This window comes from Podarcis raffonei, chromosome 2 (assembly GCF_027172205.1).
Source record: "Podarcis raffonei isolate rPodRaf1 chromosome 2, rPodRaf1.pri, whole genome shotgun sequence".
NCBI lineage: Eukaryota > Metazoa > Chordata > Lepidosauria > Squamata > Lacertidae > Podarcis > Podarcis raffonei.
In genome coordinates this window covers 15,616,070-15,640,251 of record NC_070603.1, presented here as the reverse complement: position 1 = coordinate 15,640,251, position 24,182 = coordinate 15,616,070, and the positions used below count along the sequence as shown (strand labels likewise).

General features: G+C 47.4%; 1 protein-coding gene across 1 annotated transcript in view; it reads right to left on the bottom strand.

The window, feature by feature from the left end:
• The window catches only part of FIGNL2 (fidgetin like 2), a 62,324-nt gene extending 39,678 nt beyond the window's left edge, over nt 1–22,646 (bottom strand). The window contains exon 1 of the mRNA XM_053375057.1: nt 22,418–22,646. The gene's annotated coding sequence lies outside the window, so the exon portion shown is untranslated. The remainder of the gene's footprint in view (nt 1–22,417) is intronic.
• Between the last annotated feature and the right edge of the window lie 1,536 nt (nt 22,647–24,182).

The following is a 24,182-nucleotide window of genomic DNA, read 5'->3' as shown; positions in this document are numbered from 1 at the left end:
AGGGGTAACAAAAGCATTGTATGAACATGCCTGATTCACCATGGAGCAAAGGGCAATGGCCTCAAAGTAGCTGTCATACATACATGAGCACGGCTGGCGTTGTGGCTACCGAATGATATTCAACATTTATCTCAGGCCTGCACTTTCAGAACTTCGTTCCCATTCACACGCCGCAGCAGCAGCAACAACAGTGATTATCAGCCGGTTTCATTCTACAACCCTGGGCTGCACTGTGCAGCGCTATAACCTGCCTCAGGGATTGGGGTCCTGCATAAAAACCCCACTGAATCTCCCCACACCCCTCACCCAAAAAAGCCACCGCTCCCTTTGCAGAGATCAAAAGGAATCTCATATTCCCAAAGCTCCAGGCCTTTCCTTATAAGCGGAGGAAGCTTTCAGGAGTCCCCACCCCCGAGGAGTGCCTCAGAGGACGACATGTTCAATCTGGCTCATGTTAGGCCCATTTAGGCCTCTCCAGGCTGCCTTTGTTCCCTGAGTGACAGCTCTTTTCTAAATGCCACCTCTATGGGCTGAAAAGGCCTGGAGGGTTGCTTTGCTCCATTTGCTGATGGCTTTCCCAACCACCAGGCTTTTTCCTTGCCGAACCACTTTAGCAGGCCTGTCTGTGTGCGCCTCACACTCGGTCCCTATCACAACCCCCTGGATTCCACCTCAAAAGGGGGGGTGCGCTTGCATGCATGTGTATTAAGGAAGCATCTTATACGAAATCCCTTGGGATCTACTTCCTTACTGCCGGCACGCTTGCTTTTTCGCTACCTCGTGCCAATACAGTGGTACCTCGGGTTACATACGCTTCAGGTTACACACTCCGCTAACCCAGAAATAGTGCTTCAGGTTAAGAACTTTGCTTCAGGATAACAGAAATCGGGCTCCGGCGGCACGGCAGCAGCAGGAGGCCCCATTAGCTAAAGTGGTGCTTCAGGTTAAGAACAGTTTCAGGTTAAGAACGGACCTCCGGAACGAATTAAATACTTAACCTGAGGTACCACTGTACTCGATAGCCTAAGTGAATTTCAACCCGTTTTGATTTCATTTATTATTATGCCAGCCTTCCAAGGAGCTCTTGGTAGATTCAAGGAGCTCTTGGTAGGATTCAAGTTCCCCATTTTCAAAACAAATCATGCCAAGAGAGAGATTGCCTATCCCAGGGTAATTCCCAAGGCTTAGTTCTCCTTGAGGTGATAAAGCTGGGTCTATACCAGTTTCCGAAGAATATTTCTTCATTGCACAAGAAGGAATTCCCTCCTCACGAGAAGCTAGATGTCAAGTAGAGAGAGGTTCTATCCTAGCTTTCCATATATTATGGTAATTTTCTATGTGTTCTGGCTATTATTATTATTGGGTAAGAAGTACAATCCAGGCATAGATTCACCATCTCCAGGAATTTTAGGTTTGGTACACACTAATGGGACGCGGGTGGCGCTGTGGTCTAAACCACAGAGCCTAGGACTTGCTGATCAGAAGGTCGGCGGTTCGAATCCCCGTGACAGGGTGAGCTCCCGTTGCTCAGTCCCTGCTCCTGCCTGCCTAGCAGTTCGAAAGCACATCAAGTGCAAGTAGATAAATAGGTACCGCTCCGGCGGGAAAGTAAACGGTGTTTCCGTGCGCTGCTCTGGTTGGCCAGAAGTGGCTTAGTCATGCTGGCCACATGACCCGGAAGCTGTCTGCGGACAAATGCCGGCTCCCTCGGCCAGTAAAGCGAGATGAGCGCCGCAACCCCAGAGTTGGCCACGACTAATGGTCAGGGGTCCCTTTACCTTTACCTTTTTACACGCTAATATACCTTTAAAGCACATTTAAAGCCATAAGTGCCAACCCTATGGGGCTGAGGTCCTCAGCCCCCCAAAAACAATACATTGGGACGGAGCTGAGCACACACACCCCATCTCAAGGGGCTGGGTCTCACAGGGCCTCTCCACAGCCATGGCAGGTCCCTGCAGCTTTGACGGGTCTTGTGGCCTCCTCCTGCTGCATGATGTCACATATGTGCATTGTGTGCATGAGGTCACACATGTGATGCCCCCCCTAAAGTTGGGCAGAACCCGGTGCCTATGTTCAAAGCACATTCTTTCCCTCCAAGATTCCTGGGCACCACAGTTTTGTTAAGGGCTGCCGTGAATTGTTACCCACTTTAATCTGGTCCTTAGGAGAGTTTTATTTTCATTTTCAGTTAAGGCATTTTATGACTGTTCTTTCATTGTGTCTGTGTTGTTGATCTTACTGCTCTTGCATTTTAAAAAAGATTTTAATCATCTTCTTATCATTTCGTTTTCTCTAGATTCTTATAATGCTGTCTTGTGTCAATGCAACCAAGAAGGGCACTGCAGAAATGTTACTATAAATACCTATTTTTAAGAAAAGATCCCTGAGCAGTATTTTGAACCCAAGCCTCCCTGGTTCAAAGCCCAAAACACTAGCCAGCCAGAGCCTACTACACAAGGTCCCTAACCCGGAAAGAAAAGAAGGCAGACTTTCCATAGTATGTGCTTTTCCTTTTTCTTTTTTTGAATGATTATCACCACTCAAATTATTCAGGATATTGAGTGCAATCTGGTGGGTTAGTCTCTCGGAATCCATCTCGCATAACATTCAGGAATTAGCATCAGTTTGTTCATTCATAGCAACGCACTGCAGAAACCACATAGCTGGTATTAATCATCCCTTCTGCTCATCCTCGGAAACACAGGAATGCCATAAACACCTGGCTGTACAATTTGCCTTTTCCAACGATGTGACGTTAAAAAAGTCAACATAAAATATTTAGGCAGTGTTGCATAAATAAATTACCGCTAGCTAAAGCAAGAATTCCCACTGATCATTACTCAGTCTGCGTAAGCCACAATTTCTCAGGAGCGCAGAAAAGCCACAGAATGTTGTGCTGGGTGCAGAATTCAGCTTTTCTTTCAAAATAAGTAATAAATAAATCTAGTACTTGCGATTGCAATGATGGCTGAAAGTATATGGGCAATCCCTGCCTACGTCTCAGAAGCCAGAGGAGTTGCTTAAATAAATAAGGATTCCAGTGTTTGTTGTGGCGGGAGGGGAAAGCAGAGTTTCAGTGTTCTTGTACTTTGACCCTCACTACAGAAGGTCGGCAGTTCGAATCCCCACGACGGGGTGAGCTCCTGTTGTTCGGTCCCTGCTCCTGCCCACCTAGCAGTTCGAAAGCACGCCAAAAAAGTGCAAGTAGATAAATAGGTACCACTCCGGCGGGAAGGTAAATGGCGTTTCCATGCGCTGCTCTGGTTCGCCAGAAGCGGTTTAGTCATGCTGGCCACATGACCCAGAAGCTGTCTGCGGACAAACGCCAGCTCCCTCGGCCTATAGAGCGAGATGAGCGCACAACCCCAGAGTCGTCTGTGACTGGACCTGACGGTCAGGGGTCTCTTTACCTATACCTTACGGTTAGCAGTAACAGAACTGTGCAAAATAAAGTATGGAAAACAGAAGAAGGAAAATTATGCAAAAATCCCACTTTTCTTGTCACATGGCTCTGCTGTTACAAAATTTGGTGGGCCTCTTTCTCACAGTCTAGACTGGAGGGAGCTAGCCTGTGAGCCCTACCATACGTGTTCCATAATCCCTGACAACTGGCCACAGTGGCTGAAGCTTTTGAGAAGTGATGTCAAAGAACATCTGGATGGCCGAAGGCAGTGTTAGAAATTAGCCAGGCGCCAGGCGCATTTTGCAACTGGCTATTGACCACTGGCAACCAAGTGAAGATGCCTGGGAGCAAGGATGGCGCCTGACATCTCCACCATGGGGAGGTTCATGCCTGGGGATCTTTGGATCTGGACTGTTTTCACACACTAATACCACACCCTTTTTCTGTGCGGTCTCAGCAGGAGCAGTGAACAAAGGTACTTTCCTTCTTTAAGTTCAGTAAGTTCTCAACCTAGCTCAAGTTTGTCATCTGAACTAGCCAGATGTTTAACTGATATTTAGTCACAGTCAGTCCATCATTTGAAAAACAAGACTTTAGAGGCGTCTTGCCCAAAAATGTCAGCTAGACATTCTGTTTTGGCAACTGTAACCTTGGTTTAAAGAGCCATTTGGAGCCTAGTTTATATATCCAACACTGACCACAGGTTAGACCTAGAGCATGAAATGTGGCACATGGCAAGTTCTCCCTGCCATGCACCTCAAACCATTGTATGCCAGATGTTGCACATACAGCCTCATTGACATGCAAGCCAATGATATGCAAAATACTGTTTTAAAAAAACACACTAAAAAACTACAAGTATATCCACTATCCCTTTGGCTTCAAGTTTCACAAGCTTAACATAGGAAACATAATTCCTTGCAACAAAATAAGCCTATTGGTTTTCAGTTTCTTCGTAGAGAGAAGAAAATTCTCTTGCCTCCTAGAAAGACAAGGCCTTCTTTGCCTCTTAAGAATCTTGCTGTGTTCTGCAAAGGTTACACAGAGCATTGCCAGTTCTGTACAAAACCACTTCTTAGCGCCAGACCCTCTCCTTCTCCCTGGAGCTAATTGTGTATGTTTTCATCTACTTTCAGCAGCTGCTCATTAAAGAGTTGTCACCCTGTAAGAAAGGGGAGGGGTGCAAATTGCCTACAGCATCATGCTATTAATATAATTTCCACCGAGGGCCTATATACTGTCGTCGCTAGGCTTCAGAGTCAGCCTGGCGGGTGTTGTTTTTTTAATTTTCCACCACCACAATCTCATTTGTCCCCTTCATCTGGAGAGCTATCAAAAGCATTCAAATGACCAAGAAATCTGGATAAATGGGGCAAGTGTTGTAGTTAACAAAGTCTAATGTTAGACAGCATCTTAAAAAGCAGAGACATCACCTTGCCAACAAAGGTCCGTATAGTTAAAGCTACAGTTTTCCCAGTAGTGATGTATCGAAGTGAGAGCTGGACCATAAAGAAGGCTGGTCGCCGAAAAATGGATGCTTTTGAATTATGGTGCTGAAGGAGACTCTTGAGAGTCCTGTGGACTGCAAGAAGATCAAACCGATCCATTCTCAAGGAAATCAGCCCTGAGTGCTCACTGGAAGGACAGATCCTGAAGCTGAGGCTCCAATAAGAAGAGAAGACTCCCTGGAAAAGACCCTGATGCTGGGAAAGATTGAGGGCGCAAGGAGAAGGGGACGACAGAGGACAAGATGGTTGGACAGTGTTCTTGAAGCTACCATCATGAGTTTGACCAAGCTGCGGGAGGCAGTGGAAGACAGGAGTGCTTGGCGTGCTCTGGTCCATGGGGTCACAAAGAGTTGGACACGACTAAACGACTAAACAACAACAATGTTGGACAAATATTTCCTGTGCGTATGATTTCAGATATATAAAATCTCCGTAACAAGCTTCCAAGCTCTGCCCACAACACATACACAGATGCATGTGCTACAATGGCGCGGAAATGTACCATTTTCAGATCACTAGGTCATTTTACCATTCTAACAGCAATCTTTTGTGACACCTGTCCTCTAGTTTCTACTTATTTGTCACCTTTGTCTCCCCACGCTCTCAGATCGCCATGGGAGTACCTAGGATATCCTTTTCTGCACAACCTTTGTGCATGTGTTCTCCCCCTCCCTGAAAAAGCAGTTATCCAAAACAATGTGAATTAGAGCATCAAGCTGACACAGAGGTCATAGATTCTAGAATTGTAAAGTTGGAAAGGACCACAAGGGTCTTCTAGTCCAACCCCCTACAATGCAGAAATCATTTGCCCAACATGGGGCTCAAACCCACAACCCCGAGATTGAGAGTCTCAAGCTCTCTCGGCTGAGCTATCCCAGCAGCCATGCATCATGGTATTTTTCAAGTGCAACATTCCTTAGTGGCCCCACGATTTCTACTCAATTTTGCCACCCTGCCATGATGTACGAAGATCTGTGCAATTTGAGAAGAGATGATCAAAGATGGATCTCGAGGCACAGAGACCATTCTGAAAAGTGCTAGCTGCGAGCGCAAGATAACTATGGCTTTGTTTGTTTATGTTGCCTAAAATACGTTCAGGTTCGGCTGCATGTACCTAGTTGTGCTTATGAGCAAGAATATTCAAATGTGCATCCCTTTGCTAGTAATGTGGTGTTGGGAAACACCACATTGTTTCCCCCGTCTCCATCAGGCTTGCAAAAGAGTTTGTGGCCCCAGCCACCAATTATTACAGTCGCTGAACCGAAAGTACCGTATTTTTCGCACCATAGGATGCACTTTTTCCCCTTCAAAAATGAAGGGGGAATGTGTGTGCGTCCTATGGAGCGAAGACAGCATAGCCCCGCGACCCTCTGCCGGCTGGAGAGGTGACGCGCAGCTATGGCAGGAGCCTCTATAGCCGCGCGCCACCTCTCCAGCCGGGAGAGCGTGCTCGGGGCTAAAGAAGCCCCGCTTACCCTCTCCCGGCTGAAGAGGTGACACGCAGCTATTGCAGCAGCCTCTTTAGCCGCGCGCCATCTCTCCAGCCGGGAGAGCGCGCACGGGGCTAAAGAAGCCCCCCCCCATGACTCTCTGCCGGCTGGAGAGGTGACACGCAGCTATGGCAGGAGCCTCTATAGCCGCGCGCCACCTCTCCAGCCGGGAGAGCGTGCTCGGGGCTAAAGAAGCCCCGCTTACCCTCTCCCAGCTGGAGAGGTGACATGCAGCTATTGCAGCAGCCTCTTTAGCCACGTGCCATCTCTCCAGCCGGGAGAGCGCGCACGGGGCTAAAGAAGCCCCCAGCGACCCTCTCCCGGCTGGAAAGGTGACACACAGCTATGGCAGGAGCCTCTATAGCCGCGCGCCATCTCTCCAGCCGGGAAAGCGCGCGGGGGGCTAAAGAAGCCCCCCCCATGACTCTCTGCCGGCTGGAGAGGTGACGCGCAGCTATGGCAGGAGCCTCTATAGCTGCGCACCACCTCTCCAGCTGGGAGAGCGCGCGCGGGGCTAAAGAAGCCCCGCTTACCCTCTCCCGGCTGGAGAGGTGACACGCAGCTATTGCAGCAGCCTCTTTAGCCGTGCGCCATCTCTCCAGCCGGGAGAGCGCGCACGGGGCTAAAGAAGCCCCCCTGCGACCCTCTCCTGGCTGGAGAGGTGACATGCGGCTATGGCAGGAGCCTCTATAGCCGCGCGCCTTTGTGCTGCTCCCTGACCTGCTCTTTGGGGCTGGTGGTGGGCTTCCCGCCGCCAGCCCCAAAGAGCAGGTCGAAAGGAACCTGAAGCCTGCAGAGCGAGAGGGGTCGGTGCGCACCGACCCCTCTCGCTCTCCAGGCTTCCAAGGTAGCCGCCTGAAGGCGTCTGAACGAACCTTAAACGGCACCTTGTTTTAGAGGGGGGGAACAAGAGGGGGGAAATTCTCCCCCTCTCTGCGCAGTGCCTCCTGCCGCTTCGCTGAAGGGGCGCTGGGCAGAGAGGGAGAGAATTTTTTCCCCTTGTTCTCTCCCCTCTAAAACAAGGTGCGTCCTATTGTCCGGTGCGCCCTATGGTGCGAAAAATACGGTAAATCAGACAGAAGGAAAATTCAGGATCACTGTCTGCAGCAACAGAAAAATAATATCTGCATCGGAAATTGAACCTGGTGGATTATTGATGTATTCTCCTAAAGTTGATCCTGCAGCGGAATTGAGTTAAGTATCCAGTATCCCCTTACTGATAAGCAGGTTATAATGGCTCCTACAACCACAACTTTTTCCTTGGACGACTGGTGTTAGGAAAGGTAGTTTAGAATATGGCAGATGCAGTCTTACAACACAGACCATAGTCTGGTGGTTTTCAGATCTACTCTACCCCTACGATTCTACGACTGCACTAGTTCTGAGAAGACATAAAACTTGGGCAGAATATAATATTATCCATACTAAGCCTGTTCTATGAGCTAATATCTCTCACTTTTTGGGGGGTCTGAGGCCCACTTTTAAGGCTGACTTTTGTGGTATCTACTTTGCTCACTATTTTTTTACTAAAACCCAGAGATCCACCAGCCAGCTACAAAATAGTGAGTGAGGGTATCTCAACCCATTCCACTAAAAAGACGGCCCAAAAGGATGCCACAAATATATCAACTACCCTCCAGACCAGCATAGGCAAACTTGGCCCTCCAGATGTTTTGAGACCGCAATTCCCATCATCCCTGACTACTGGTCCTGCTAGCTAGGGATCATGGGAGTTGTAGGCCAAGAACATCTGGAGGGCCAAGTTTGCCTATGCCTGCTCCAGACTGAGGGAAAAAGGATAGGATAGAAATTTTTGTCTGGTGCTTAAAAGCAGATAATGATGGTATCAGGCGTGCCTCCCTGAGGAGAATATTCCACAAGCAGGGAAGCAATCAAAGGGGTATCAAAGCAGCTTACAAAAGAATCACGCTCAAGTCTGACGTCAGGAAGAGAAATAGCATGGCGTCCCTATGGTACATTTCCTTGCACTTCCCTGCTGTTGTGCTTCAACTTCTGCCTACTAGACAACAACTCCTAATAATGTCTTTTGAGGCAAGACAGAGGCGCTGGAACTCACTAAACCAATGATGGAGGCTAGTCTTCTCCTTCTTAGACAAGCGCATTGAATTCTAATTCACTGTACAAGTTTCACGCTCATTTTCATTTCCGAGCACAATTCAAAGTGTTGGTGCTGAGCTTTAAAGCCCTAAACGGCCTCAGCCCTGTGTACCTGAAGGAGCATCTCCACCCGTATCATTCAGCCTGGACACTGAGGTCCAGCTCCGAGGGCCTTCTGGCAGTTCCCTCACTGCAAGAAGTGAAATTACAGGGAACCAGGCAGAGGGCCTTCTTGGTAGTGGCGCCTGTGGAACGCCCTCCCATCAGATGTCACGGAAATAAACAACTATCTGAAGACATCTGAAGGCAGCCCTGTTTAGGGAAGTTTTTAATGTTCAATGTTTTATCACATTACAGTGGTACCTCAGGTTACAAACACCTCGGGTTACAAACACTTCAGGTTACAGACTCTGCTAACCCAGAAGTAGTACCTCGGCTTAAGAACTTTACCTCAGGATGAGAACAGAAATTGCACAGCGGCAGGCCCCATTAGCTAAAGTGGTACCTCAGGTTAAGAAGAGTTTCAGGTTAAGAACAGACCGCTGGAACGAATTAAGTTTGTAACCAGAGGTACCACTGTATTATTATTACTATTAATATTATTATTAATAATAATATTTCATCTCAAATACATCATATCCCAGAAAGATTTTGGGCAGACAGGATGGCCAGTAATTATTGTAGTCCTGTTTATTCCATGGACACCCAAGTTCCTGCCATTCTGCAAAATTCATACACTTACACAAACAGTTGTAAAGGCACTGAGCTGCCAAATTCCCCTTCTCAAAACAGGACACCTTTGCAGTAGAGAAACAGTGGGTGTTTTGTGTGTGCTACAGCACTGCAGAAACACAGAGAAACTAGAAGCTCTACAGAATTCTGCTTCCTAAGAATTGCAGCCAATCCTAATTTTAAGAACGAAAACATTTGCACGCCTGCGGTTCAGAAAAGGGTCACAGGTGATCGCTATGTCGCACTTTCAAACTGTGCTTTTTGCTCTTGCGTGTCCAACAACCTTCGCCAGCTTGCCGAACAGGAGCCGCCATCCGGAACAAGCGCCAAACCTTCCCACCCAAGCTGTGACTCTAGAGAAGACACATCACCTTCAAAACACTCAACCTCGCTAACCTCCACTGCACTGATCGGGTTAGCAGTGCATCACCCCTTGGCCCTTTAATTACACATCTTTGCAACCATTAATCCTGATGCCATCAATTACTGGAGCTTTATCCCATTCAAAAAAAGGAAAAAGGAAAAAAAAGCATTAAGGGTCTAGCAAGCAGTCAAGTACCTCTCTTCTTTACCTGTCAATTACAGAGCATCGTGCACAACTGCAGGGCCGCATTGCTCTGCCTATCAGGGTGCTCAAACAGCCACATACATGCTCACAAATATTCGCACATCCCATTATTCTTCCACTATCCACTCTCCCGGCATTATCCTTTTTGACAGCATGTCATCCACCCAAGTCCATTTTAGAACAGAGGCCCTGAAATAATACGACTACATACCAAATACCCTGATGAAAGCTTTGGTTTGGTAATACGTTCTTTTACTGTTGGTTTGCTTTTTCCAAAATTATTGGGAGCAGCAGTGTGCTATACATATTCTGGTGTGTGTTCTTTCCATAAGAAGCAGTACGCTTTGCTAATTGGTGATAGATGATGTAGATTAAGGTTACCAGACGTCCCCGTTTCCCGGGGACAGTCCCCAGATTTACAAATCAGTCCCCTGACAAAATCCTATATTTCCTACTGAAGTTGAAAAGTGTCCCCAGATTCATTGAAAAAAAATCTGGTAACCTTAATGTAGATAGATAGTTGATTGATTGATTGATTGATTGTTGATAGATCGATAGATGATAGATAGATAGATAGATAGATAGATAGATGAGATAGATAGATAGATAGATAGATAGATAGATAGATAGATAGATAGATAGATAGATAAGATAGATAGATGATAGATAGATAGATAGATAGATAGATGATAGATAGATAGATAGATAGATAGATAGAGATAGATAGAGAGATAGATAGATTTGTGTGTTCCACAATGTTTTTGTAATTTAAATGTGAGGGCTTGAATGGTGATCCCTGATCTTTTTTTTTTCATATGTAGTAGACTTGTAAAAAAGCGATGGTATTTTGGGATATGATACATGATGAGATAAAAAAGATGTTTATCGTGATTATACCCCCCACCACCAAAAAAAAGCACTCTGAAGTTTTTCTCTTAGGGATTATCGGGACAGAAGTTCCAAAAAAAGATGACTAAGCTGTTTAAGTATGTAAGAGCAGAAAGCTAGGATTTTCTGAGCACAAAAATTTAAGGAAGCCATTTCCTCACCAAAGAAGAATGTGATACACTATGTGGAATCAGCAAATCCAACAGCCAAAATAACAGAACCTAATGGTGATTGTTTTGTGGTAGAATGGAAGCGCTTTTCCAGAATATTTAAAGAAATATTATAGTATGATGAATTCGTGAGCAGGATTTGAGCTGTGAGGAACAGAAGGAATGAGGAATTATTGTGTGGTGGTTATGATACAAAAGAGAGAAGACAGGGCGCAGCAATGGGGGACAAAGTAAAAACACCATGAAAAATGGGAGGGGAAGTGGGGGGGAACCCAAAGGAAAAATTATTATGTTTTGGAGAGCACATGTGAAATTTTTAACATTTAATAAAATATAATGAATAGAAAAAGAGAAGAAAAAGGTGGTAAGTTTCACTAGCAAAGCTAGAAATTAATTTTAGGTGGTATTTCAGGTAGAAGAGGTTTGTTTACCTACTTGAGGAAATAGCTGTATGTTTAATGGCACTGCTTCATGATCTAGAAAGCAATTCAGCCCATGTCCATTGGGTGGGGTGGAGGCCGAAATGGTGCAATAAAGATCAGCGTCTCCTGATAACAGGCAGCCAGGGTTAATACTGTCTGAAGAAAGGCAGGCTGAAAGCACTCCAACTGCAGCTGATGACAGGACATAAGGCTAGGAAGTCGGTGGAGTTCTGGTAGCCCCATTTTTAAAAGGATATCGCACAGCTAGAAAGGGAAAATCAAATGATCAAAGGGACGAAGGGACCTTCACTTCAAGGGAAAGGCTAACGAGTTTGGGCTTTCTCGGTTTAAGTGGGGGGTGACAAGGCATGACAGAGGTTTGACAGGACTTGATAGAGCTCTATAAAGTTCTGGACAGTGTGGTGAAAACGGCAAGAGGCAGGTCTCCCTCTTTAGCAATACCAGAACAGGGATGGGGGATCTGTGGTTCTCCAGATGTTGACTCCAACTCCTAGACTCCCTTGGCCCATTGGCCAATGCTGGCTGGGACTAATGAAATCCAAAAACATCTGGAGGGCCACAAGTTCCTCACCACTGACTTATAATTTGGGGGTTATTCAGTAAAACAGATGAGCATTATCAGTTCAAGACTGAGAAATTCAGAGAATTCAGGGCAAACAAAAAAGGAAGCGCTTTTCTTCACACAACACATCATCCATTGATGGAATTCACGCCAATTCCTGGAAAGGAGTCCAGATAGGTAAGAAAGGGACAGGGACTGGTGAGACTGGGAATCTAGGTGACAGCCTGCAGGGTCAGAAGACAATGTGGAAACAGCAACTGAGGTCCAGCTCTGAGGGCCTCCTAGTGGTTCCGTCACTGCAAGAAGTGACGTTACAGTGAAGCAGGCAGAGGGCCTTCTCGGTAGTGGCGCCCACCCTGTGGAACGCCCTCCCGTCAGATGTCAAAGAAATAAACAACTATCTGAAGACATCTGAAAGCAGCCCTGTTTAGGGAAGTTTGTAATGTTTGATGTTTTGTTGTGCTTTTAATATTCTGTTGGAAGCTGCCCAGAGTGCCTGAGGAAACCCAGCCAGATGGGCAGGGTATAAATTATTATTATTATTATTATTATTATTATTATTATTATTATTATTTAGAGGCTTTGTTTGGACTAACGCCTGCTAATAGCAGGAGATCCAAAATCAGGTTTCCCACAAAGGGGGTTGGATCACTGGTCTCCTGCTGTCTCAGAAAGTTTGGCAAAAGTCTACTAAGCCGGATGATTTCACAGGCACAGGGAAAGTCAGGAGCAAGCGAGGTGAAGCAGAGTAAGGCAGGGAGCCTGAAATATCACCAGTCCTGAGAGATCTGCATTGGCTCCCAGTACGTTTCCGAGCACAATTCAAAGTGTTGGTGCTGACCTTTAAAGCCCTCAATGGCCTCTGTCCTGTATACCTGAAGGAGCGTCTCCACCCCATCTTTCAGCCCGGACACTGAGATCCAGCGCCGAGGGCCTTCTGGCGGTTCCCTCGTTGCGAGAAGTGAGGCTACAGGGAACCAGACAGAGGGCCTTCTCGGTAGTGGCACCTACCCTGTGGAACACCCTCCCTTCAGATGTGAAGGAAATAAGCAGCTATCCTATTTTTAAAAGACATCTGAAGGCAGCCCTGTTTAGGGAAGTTTTTAATATTTAATGCTGTATTGTTTTTAACATGTGATTGGGAGCCACCCAGAGTGGCTGGGGAGACTCAGCCAGATGGGCGGGTTATAAATAATAAATTATTATTATTATTATATCACAAGAAACAGCAGGGAATTCAAGCATCCAAGCTCACGTAGGGGGACACCACATGAAGGCATTAAGCCAGGAAATTTGGAGGCCTTAAATGTTCCAAAGCGATGTACTGCTCAGGGGAAAGGGGCTTCAGCTTAACTTCTGAAAGGCACACAGCTCACCACAGCAGTGTAACAGCCCTAGCTTCATCGTCCAGGAAAAGCGTACGCCTCCAATTCACAAGAAAGGCCACCTGCATTCCACCACAGAGATTAGCTGAAACAGAGCAACACAAATTCCCTTGCCACCCTGTTGAAAGTGCCGGCTGCCTCCCCAAGTCCCCCTGAAACAGCAACTTCATCTGCTAAGTAGGTGGCAAATTCATCACAGCAGACAGGACTTATCTCTGGCTCTGGGTGAAAACAGCCCGGATTTACCAGGCCATTCACCATCAAGAACCGCCCCCCCCCAGCAAATGACGCTTTGCAGATGCTGTGGCAGCGGAGAGAACAAAGCCTTCTTTGCCGCTGCTGCCGCTACATCCCAAAACTTCTGAAAGGAGGAGATCTATGCAACAATCAGTTGGCTTCGACTCTCTCCTCCAGCAGTACTTGTAATCTAGCTAACCTTCCTTCCTTGGTGGTGTCAGATCCTCAGGAAACCAGTTGGAGGAGAGGGCAAGGAAGTTGTGGCCATCAAACAGCATCCCTAGAAAGTGTCCTGAGTCTGGCAAGCTGCATAAAGCTAGCTGCACAGCTTAAGCACATGGCCCAGTGGGAAGGGTCAGAAGCTCAGAGGTAGGGAGTCTACTTTCCATGCTGAAACCCTGGAGAACCACTGCTGGTGGTCAATACAGACAATACCGAACTAGATGGAGCAATGGTCTAACTCAGTATAATGATAATACAGTGGTACCTCGGGTTAAGAACTTAATTCATTCTGGAGGGCCGTACTTAACCTGAAACTGTTCTTAACCTGAAGCACCACTTTAGCTAATGGGGCCTTCTGCTGCTGCCGTGCTGCCGGAGCACGATTTCTGTTCTCATCCTAAAGCAAAGTTCTTAACCTGAGGTATTATTTCTGGGTTAGCGGAGTCTGTAACCTGAAGCGTATGTAACCTGAAGCGTCTGTAACCCGAGGTACCACTGTACAGACAATACTGAGCTAGATGGACCAATGGTCTAACTCAGTACAAATAATAATAATAATAATAATAATAATAATAATAATAATAATAAATTTTATTTATACCCTGTCCTCCCCGGCCAGAGCCGGGCTCAGGGCGGCTAACACCAATAAAATTTCAGTAAAACCAGAACACGAAGAAAAGAAAAGAGAAGAAAACAATTTAAAATACAGGTTAAAATGCAATTTAAAATGAAGCCTCATTTTAAAAGTCAAAACCATAAGGGGAGGGAAACGTAAGGGTCAGACCGAGTCCAAACCAAAGGCCAGGCAGAACAGCTCTGTCTTGCAGGCCCTGCGGAAAGATGTCAAGTCCCACAGGGCCCTGGTCTCTTGTGACAGAGCGTTCCACCAAGTCGGGGCCAGTACTGAAAAGGCCCTGGCCCGAGTTGAGACCAACTTAACCACCTGCTTCATGCCAGCTATGGGCTTGTGCTATTTTGTTATGCTAATGCAACTTGGGTAGGATGTAGTGAACTCAAGGAGAAAGTTGGCCCGGGTGGGGGGGATTGGAAGGGGTTTTTTTTCTGAGGAAACTGGGAAGTCTGGGCACAAGTCACCCAACAGACGGGCAGCAATGAGGGGGAGAAGAGGCCCAGCACCTTGTGGAATAGCAAGAGTGGAGAGCCCAGGAGCACGATGGAGGAGGGTCCTGGAGATAGGCTAGAGAAGAGAAGAGCTACTGGACTTGAGTAGAATGAGTCAAGAGATAGCAAGGAAGAGATCAGGAGGAGATACATGGCTGGTACAGTGGAGTGGGCTTTGGTCTAAGGCAGGTAGATCCAACAGGTAGATCGCGATCTAGCGGTAGATCGCGGGGGTGTTCCAGGTAGATCGCGAGATCTCTGGGGTGCTCCTGATCGATCCCCCAGAAAAACTCAACAACTCTGGGCATAGCTCTCAACGTTTCCCCCTTTTTAAAGGGAAATTCCTTTATTCCGAATATGATTCCTCACAAGAAAAGGGAAAAGTTGACAGCTATGACTCTGGGTCACCCTCTCCACAAAAAGCTTAACAACTCTGATCAACTCCCCCCCCCCAAAAAAAAGATCAACAACTCTTGGCAATGACAATGGGTAGATCACTGCCAGTTTTTTTATAGTGGAAATAGGTTGCAGTATCTTGGGAGTTGGACGTGCCTGGTCTAAGGGATTGAGACTTTATAATCAGACTACTGGGCCCAAAAATTGTTCTCAAAGGATTGGGGGGGGCTGAAATAGGGGAGGTAATTCAGAACTCATTTGCCCCATTTTTTTTTATTTTATTTGAACTACAGTCGTATCTTTGTTCCCAAACAGAATGCATTCCAGGAGTCCGTTCGACTCCCGGAACCGTTCGAAAACCAAGGCGCGGCTTCCAACTGGCTGCAGGAGCGTCCTGCAGCCAATCAGAAGCCGTACCGGACGTTCGGCTTCCCAAAATAGTTGGAAAACCGGAACACTCACTTCCGGGTTTTGGTCATTCAGGAGCCAAGGCATTTGAGATCCGAGGTATGACTGTACTCTAAAATGTATCTTAGATGTGCCTAGTGACCAGTGTTTGAAATTCACCAGGTGCCAGGGGCATTTTGCATCTGTCTCTCAACCACTTACGACCAAGTTAATATGCCTAGGCACAAGGATGGTGCTTGATGTTTCCATGATTTGAAGGTACATGCCTTGGATCGTGACTGTTTTCACAAACTAGCAACCCACCCTGTAGAATTCTGTCTCTTATATTTTAGCTGCACAATCAGAATGAGTTTCAGAAACCGAAAAGTCGTACAGTGGTACCTCGCAAGACGAAATTAATTCGTTCTGCGAGTTTTTTCGTCTTGCGAATTTTTCGTCTTGCGAAGCAGGGATTCCCATAGGAATGCATTGAAAATCAAACTTGCAAGACGTTTTCGTCTTGCGAAGCAAGCCCATAGGGAAATTCGTCTTGCGAAGCAACTCAAAAAACGAAAAACTCTTTCGTCTTGCGAGTTTTTCGTCTTACGAGGCATTTGTCTTGCGAGGTACCACTGTATTGAAAAGTTCGACTTTGGAGCCGTTTTGGCTCCCAGATGGCAACTAGGCATTCTGTTTTGGCGGCCGTAACCCTGGTTTAAGGAGCCATTTGGCGCCTAGTTTATACATTTGAGTTTCTAACGCTGTTTAGTGAGATAACGCTGCTTGCCTTATTCTCAGCCTCTGCCCTAACAATTCGCAACGCGGAAGGTTTTGCTACCACGGCAATGCTACAGCGTTGACATGTTCCAAAGAGCTTCTTCCGCTGCAACCCTTCCAGACTCCCAAAGCTCTCTTTCCTGGCGAGTCGCTACCAAGTTAAACCCACATCAACAAACACTGCAAAATCGGGCTTCGTTTGTGTGTGTCGGGGAACAGACTCCCACACTCTCCCTCCCAAGGCCCCTGGGAAAAAAGGTTGCCTTTCACCTAAAGTCCTGCAGTGTTTTGCAAGTAACTTTGGGGAGCATAAACTGTTGTGGCTGCCTTGATGTTTTCTCCAGAACTGATTGAACACTCCTATCCATGACAAGCTAAGCAGCAGCAACAGAAAACTAACATTTCTATCCATAAAACAGAAACACAGGGAGAAGCAAATGCTCTATATGTGCCCCCTTCTCGCTCTCTCTTAATAGAATCCTTGTCAAACTGGCTCCACAAGCAGCACTTGCTGGCCTTAAGATGCTATTATTAAAAATACCGACTCTAAGAGTCTGCCAGAGAGGTGCGGGAGAAGCGGGTAGAAAACAGAGGTCTCCCCAGATAAGCAATTGTTAACATGATCCATATGGTACACAAGTTGCCTTTCTGTTTAACCAAAATGATAATGGCCAAAGAATGCAGGGGAAGGCGAAGGGGGGGTTCCTAGCAGAGAATGGGAGCCGGGACAAAGCCTGCTAGTTAAAGCATTCTCTGGAGCTGAGTTAAAAGAAAAACTCATTGTGAAAAGGAGCTGCAGCTTTCTGATTCTTTGCAGCTTAAGGAACTGCGCCCACCCCCCACCCCACTCCCTGGCACATCCAAGACCAGGAAGCCCCAGAAGCCAAGGCTCGCTTTTCCTGCGCTAGAAAACAAAACAAAACACCTCGGTTATATGCATGTAAATTCTGGCAGGATTCTTTATTAAAGGTCGCCAGCTACAGAAAACGAACATAAGGCACGTCATCAATCACAAGTTTTAACTGCATCGCACAAAGCCCAAAACCGACCATTTTTGGCCTCCGAGCGTCTTTAAGACTTTGCAAGTTGTGTGTTTGAGAAAGATACTGTCCTACTTCGCTGTACAGCAAACCCCTTTCCAAATGATATTAATACACTATTTGTCAAAAGTAATCCACAAAGGGCAGCAAGAGAGAAGAATAACCTCATTCATGGTTAATAAATCGTTCATGGTTCATAAATTGATCCAAGGCAAATGCTCAATTTAATAAATGTGTTACACTAGTAAGGTATTCCCCTTATCACTATCCTGGTAATTGCCGAATTCAGAGTAACAGGTTTGTTTGTTTGTTTGTTTGTTTGTTTGTTTTTAAAAAGGCAAAACTGTTTCCATTTAGACTTTTCACAAAAATGCTTTAATTTGGAGGGACAACTGCGCAAAAAAAGCTTAAGTACTTATTTTCTTCAAAGTAATTATAGGATGCACTCTCTTTCACAATCCTTCAAGGATCCGCATCACGAAAACCCCCACTTTTGCAATAAAGTAACCTTTGTAACAGCATAATCCGAAGCATGCTTATTCAGAAGGTAAATCCCACTGAGATCAACGAGACTTACTCCCAAGTAAATGTGCACAGGATTGCTTCGGTTGAAACAGTGCCTGTCACTTAAATAATGTTTAGTTGATTAGCCATCTGCTTTTAAACCAACTGATTAGATAGAAACATGTTTGCATCTTGTCAAAACCTAAGTACAGACATCCATTTGTGATACTGAAGGGAGTGCAGGATAACTTAGCAATCAAATGCTTCCACTCATTGTTGCAAGATCATATTTAATGGGGGTAGAAGGGTTTAAACATCCTTATTACAGTAACGTACCAAAAGCATGATAGCTGTTAATTTGTTTGTTTGTTTGTTTGTTTGTTTTTAAAGCAAGTGTAGCCTTAACTCAGAATCTCACTGATCATCATTGGTACCAGCAATTAATCAACTAACTTTCATTGATCCATCTACTGATTAACCCAATTAAATCTTGCAGCCTCAAGTTTTAAATACTCAGTAGTTACAATATATAATATACAAAACAATCAATTGAAGAACCTTCCTTGTACTAGGTTCCTTTGTACTGAACTGCAGCTATTTGGGCAGCCATTGACAATTCACCCCCCCCCCAAAAAAAGAAGTCGCAGTCAAACAAACTGTGGTTGAGTCCACCCTAGTGGTATATAGCACTTTCAGGACTGCAGAAGATAAAATTAGGATAAAAATTAAAACCAGGCAGGCACCTCAACTTAAAAAACTGCAGAATTCACACAAAGCGTTCTCTGTCCATATATCCCGTATCGGCATAATCAATTTGGTAATTAAAGACAGATCTTCTCACCATTAGAGGCACAGCACGTTGGAGATCACTTTCCTTCAGTAAATATGTGCGCATTAAACAGAAACCATGCCTGGGCTTCAAAACCCATGGATACATAACCTAGAGGCCATGTTTGGGCTTAGGATATAGTAATTCTTCCCAGGGGCAATTGGGAGTGGTGGGAGAGGAACATTATTAATATGTCTACTCGATGGATTCCCGAAGCAGAGAAGAAGGGTTATAAATCTAGGTCAAGCCTACTTTTCAGCATTCCTAGATTTTAACAGCGGAAACACCCACTGGGACCAGCCAGCTTGATCTAACAGAGGGCAGCTGAATTATCTCAGGGGGAAAAACCTTAGCTGCTCAATGGTGCTTCGCAAAAGCAAGCTCCCCCCACCCTTAAGCAGCATGTTTAAGTCCTGGGATGTTTAAGTCCTTGGGTTCCCATCACCCCCAACCAGCAATTCCCCAATTGTCTCCAACTGATGAGACCTGAAGCCCCATACAAATCCAGGGCAAGGCTGATTTAAAATAATGCCAATGGCAGAAAACACAATTGTTAGGCAGCCTAGCCTAATCAGGGTCACTGTTTTAAGATGATGCTCCTTATGAGCCAGAAATTGGCTCACCTGCTGCTGATGCTTTTCTCCATGAAAATGGGGGCACTGAATGATACAGAACAAGCAGCTTCTCCTATAGCCAAACTGGTGCCTTCCAGATAGAGTTGTACCTTGGGTTACATACGCTTCAGGTTACATACGCTTCAGGTTACAGACTCCGCTAACCCAGAAATAGTACCTTGGGTTAAGAACTTTGCTTCAGGATGAGAACAGAAATCACGCAGCAGCGGCGCAGCAGCAGCAGGAGGCCCCATTAGCTAAAGTGGTGCTTCAGGTTAAGAACAGTTTCAGGTTAAGAACGGACCTCCGGAACAAATTAAGTTCTTAACCCGAGGTACCACTGTACTGCTGAACTGCAACTCCCATCAACTCTGACCTTAGGCCCTGCTGGAGGAGAATTGGAAGCACAATAATCTCTGGCATAGGCTCCATATACATTCCTTAATTTGAAGTTAGTAGAGAAAACACAGTACTCGAAATTTGCCACCCTTCCCGTCCGCAACAACGGGGAGCCATCATATATATGGCACCCTCCCTGAGGAACGCCTTCCCATCGGATGTCAAGGAGATAAAGAACTACACAACTTTTAGAAGACACCTGAAGGCAGCCCTGCATTGGGAAATTTTTAATGTTGGGCATTTTATTATGTTTTTATATGTGCTGGAAGCCACCCAGAACAGCTGGGATATACCGTAAATAATAAAATTGTTGTTATTGTTATTTGCAAGAGGTAAAGGGACCCCTGACCATTAGGTCCAGTCGTGGCCGACTCTGGGGTTGCGGCGCTCATCTCGCTTTATTGGCCGAGGGAGCCGGCGTACAGCTTCTGGGTCATGTGGCCAGCATGACTAAGCCGCTTCTGGCGAACCAGAGCAGCGCATGGAAACGCTGTTTACCTTCCCGCCGGAGCGGTACCTATTTATCTACTTGCACTTTGACGTGCTTTTGAACTGCTAGGTTAGCAGGAGCTGGGACCGAGCAATGGGAGCTCATCCCGTCGCGGGGATTCGAAACACCAACCTTCTGATCGGCAAGTCCTAGGCTCTGTGGTTTAACCCACAGCGCCAACAAATAGGGATTAATCAGAGCGACCTAAGCTTTCCTTTAGGGATTCCAGGAGGACTTTCCCCCCCAAAGGCATCTTCTCCTTTGCAGTCTCCATAAACTACATGCACATGCACACATGTGCATTTTTTAAAGCTGCCTCTCTCGCACACACACGCATGCATGCATGCATGCAAATAACAGGCTATGAAGCACTCAAGAATCAAATACTTGAAGGGGGCCCCAGAGATGATCCCATCCCCTCCATTCCTGCGCAGGCTTCAGCAGCCCACCTCCTCCCCTCCCCCTGCCTGGGGTCGCATTTCTAGAGTGTGCAAAATAATGTCATGGATGATGGGAGAGACTCTGCCTCAAACTGACATTGTTTGAAGCCGCTCTGCATGCTCCCTGCAAGTTGGGCTAATTGACAACTCACTAAACCCACAACCTGAGGGGATTTTCAAAGGCAATCAATAGGAGATGCATGTGCAGCCCAGGGAGGCTCCCGGTTTTTTAAGCCCCCCACCCCGCCCGCTCCCTCCCTCCCACCGCCTGCAAGCGAGAGACCCTGGACGGTGGCGAAGAAAAGGGAACAGCCACTGCCACGCTGAATCAAAATTCCTCCAGAGACGGCTGCTTCTCTCGCCCCAGGGGTCAGGGCAGGCACAGCATCCAAACAAAGGGCCCTGGTTTCTGGTTGCCCCCAAATATACCCGTGTTTGCTCCCTGCTCTCCAACTGGCGCTAAATAAATGTACACAAACGCACTCACACAGAAGCCGAGCATCTTCCCCCCACCCCACCCCCCGGTTCCCTTTAAAAGCCCTACATTGCCCTCATCCAGAGACATCTCTCCCTAGTCCACTAGTTCTTCCGTTTCCACAAACCTATAACTTCCACGGCCCTTCCCGAGCCCCCCAGATGGCTCAACCTGCTGCCCCACTTCCGAAAGGCAATCCACGCGCAATAGTGGACATCTCCCAGCCCCGGACACGCACAGAGCGAGCCTCCCGAAGACCCACAAGCCGTGCAGGCAAGGTCTCTCTCCCCGCCCCACAAGCCCCGGCGACCTTTGCTCTTGCGCGCAGGGTTTGTGCCCCGACGGCACGAGAATAATCCTCAAACCCGCACCCCCTCCCAGTGAAAAATGACACACACACCCTTTGCTTCCCAGAGAGTCACGTCACCAGAACAGTAATCTAGATATTGAGGGCGATCAGGAGATTCCCCACCCCCACCCGCGATCTAGGAGGTTTCGCGTCTGGCACGACATAAAAGGTCGCGCGTAAAATCCACGAGGGGAACCCTGTCACCAGGCGCACGCCTACCCTGCGCAACGTAAACACAGCAGCTTCAGACACTCTTGTTTTTGGACCAAAAAAGGGGGGGAGCAAAAAAAAAACCACTCCCTCAACATGGGTCTCAGGCCTCCCACCCCCAGAGGCAGTTTTGCAAAGCAAAGTACCCCCCCCCCCATGTATGTGTGTTCCCCCCTCAGGGGTGCCAACTTGAATAAAATATTGGGGTGGGGTGGAGAAGCCGTCCCCCGCATAATCGATCGCACGACGCGGTGCACACACACACTGTTTGAATGGCAATGCCCATCAACTTGGGTGGGGGCGCCCCCTCAAATATTTTATGGGGGATCGAAGACCCCTCGCCTCCTAGGAGTTGGCTCCACCGCGCAAACGACAACCGGCTAGTTTCCAGGGAAAGGAAGCCTTCGCAGCTGCATGTTTTGGCCGGGGAAACCCAGCCCACCCTACGTTGCCGATGATCCGGTGGATCAGGAGCACACCAGATCCCTGTCTCCCAGGGCTCGCCTTCCCGCCCCGACTCGAGGCAGCCCGAGCGCCGTCTCCCACCCCCCCCCTGCCCCGGGAGAGACTCCGATCCCCATCCCAACCCCTCCGGACGATCTGGGGAGGGCCGCCCGGAACCCGGCCCGCTGTCAGCGCCTCGCCCCCTAACTCACCTACTCATCCCGGCGCGTCCCTAGCGGAACCCGGCGCAGCCCCCTGGTCCGCGTGGCCGGGGCGCTGCGGCGGCGCAGGCGGGCGCGGCGCAGCTGTGGGTGGCCGCGGAACTCGGCATCCTCCTGCCGCCGCCCGGCCGGGACAACGCGGAGCCGGAGCCGGGATCTGCTACTGCCTCCGCTGGTCGAGCAGCTCCAGGCTGCGTGCCGCCCTCCGCTTGCCCAGGCAGGCTCTGCGTCTCCCGACCCGCCCCTTTCCCCAATGCGCCCACCCGCCTCTCTCGCCGGCTCCACCCCCCTCCCCTTCGGCTCCGGGCTCCAGATTCACCGCCCATTCGATCCCCCCGCCTCCGATGACCTAACCCTTCCAGTCAGTCCGTCCGTCTATCCATCCACTCGGGCTTATCATCCCCTCGCGCACCAGGCGAGGAGGCGAGGGGAGGTGGCAGCGCGTTGGGCGCGCGGAGAAGCCCCGCAAAATGTTGTCGAAGGCTGCCTACGAAAGAAGGAATTCCCTCTCTTAAAACATCACGGTCAGGTAATCTGGTCAAGTGTGTACACAATTCAAGATATGTAGATATAGATCCATAGGCGTAGCCAGGGGGGTGCATGAAATAAACAAAATACAAAAGTAAATAAACAAAAATACTTAACTATACGACTGATTGCATGGCAGATAACTCGGTTCTGCCCCCCAACATAAAGCCTGTGCCCCCTAAAACAAATCCTGACTAGTAAAGGTAAAGGGACCCCTGACCATTAGGTCCAGTCGTGGCCAACTCTGGGGTTGCGGCACTCATCTCGCTTTATTGGCCGAGGGAGCCGGCGTACAGCTTCCGGGTCATGTGGCCAGCAAACCAGAGCAGCGCACGGAAACACCGTTTACCTTCCCGCCGGAGCGGTACCTATTTATCTACTTGCACTTTGATGTGCTTTCGAACTGCTAGGTTGGCAGGAGCAGGGACCGAGCAACGGGAGCTCACCCCGTCGCGGGGATTCGAACCGCTGACTTTCGGATCAGCAAGTCCTAGGCTCTGTGGTTTAGACCACAGCGCCACCATTCATGCAAAGCATTCCCCCCCCCCCTTATGTACCTCTTAACTTCATGCCATTGCACCAGATTATACAGAGTCTACATATATCTAGATTGTTATTGTTTGGAGGGTTTTTCAAAACATTATTTCATATAACAAAAGATTTTAAAAAAGAAGCCAGACATGGACCAGATAACCTCAACATGACTAGGTAGTCATTTCCTTCTTCTTCTTAAATAATATTAAATTTCTATACCACCCTTTATCAAAAAATCTCAGGGCAGTTCACAGAATAAAATACCAGTTAAAACACAAGTAATTAATTCAACCAAAACAATACGCCCCTTCCCATAGATACATTTAAAAGGATATTAAGCAGCCGAAGGCCTGGTTAAAGAGGATTGTTTTCGTCTAGTGCCTAAAGACATATAATGAAGGTGCCAGGCAAACCTCCCTGGGGAAAGCATTCCACAAACAGGGAGCCACTACAGAAAAGGCCCCGTTCTTGTATTGCCACCCTCCCGACCTCACATGGAGGAGATACACAGAGAAGGGCCTCTGGTTATGAACGCAGATTCTGGGACAGCTTTTGATGCGATTCTGGGGTTGGATTAATTGGCGGATATATAGAGTATGCTGGGGACTGTGGTGATATTTCAGATGTATTATTGTGTGCTTTCTATTATGTTAGTGATTACTGTTCAGTACAATGTTGTACGGAAACCAAACTG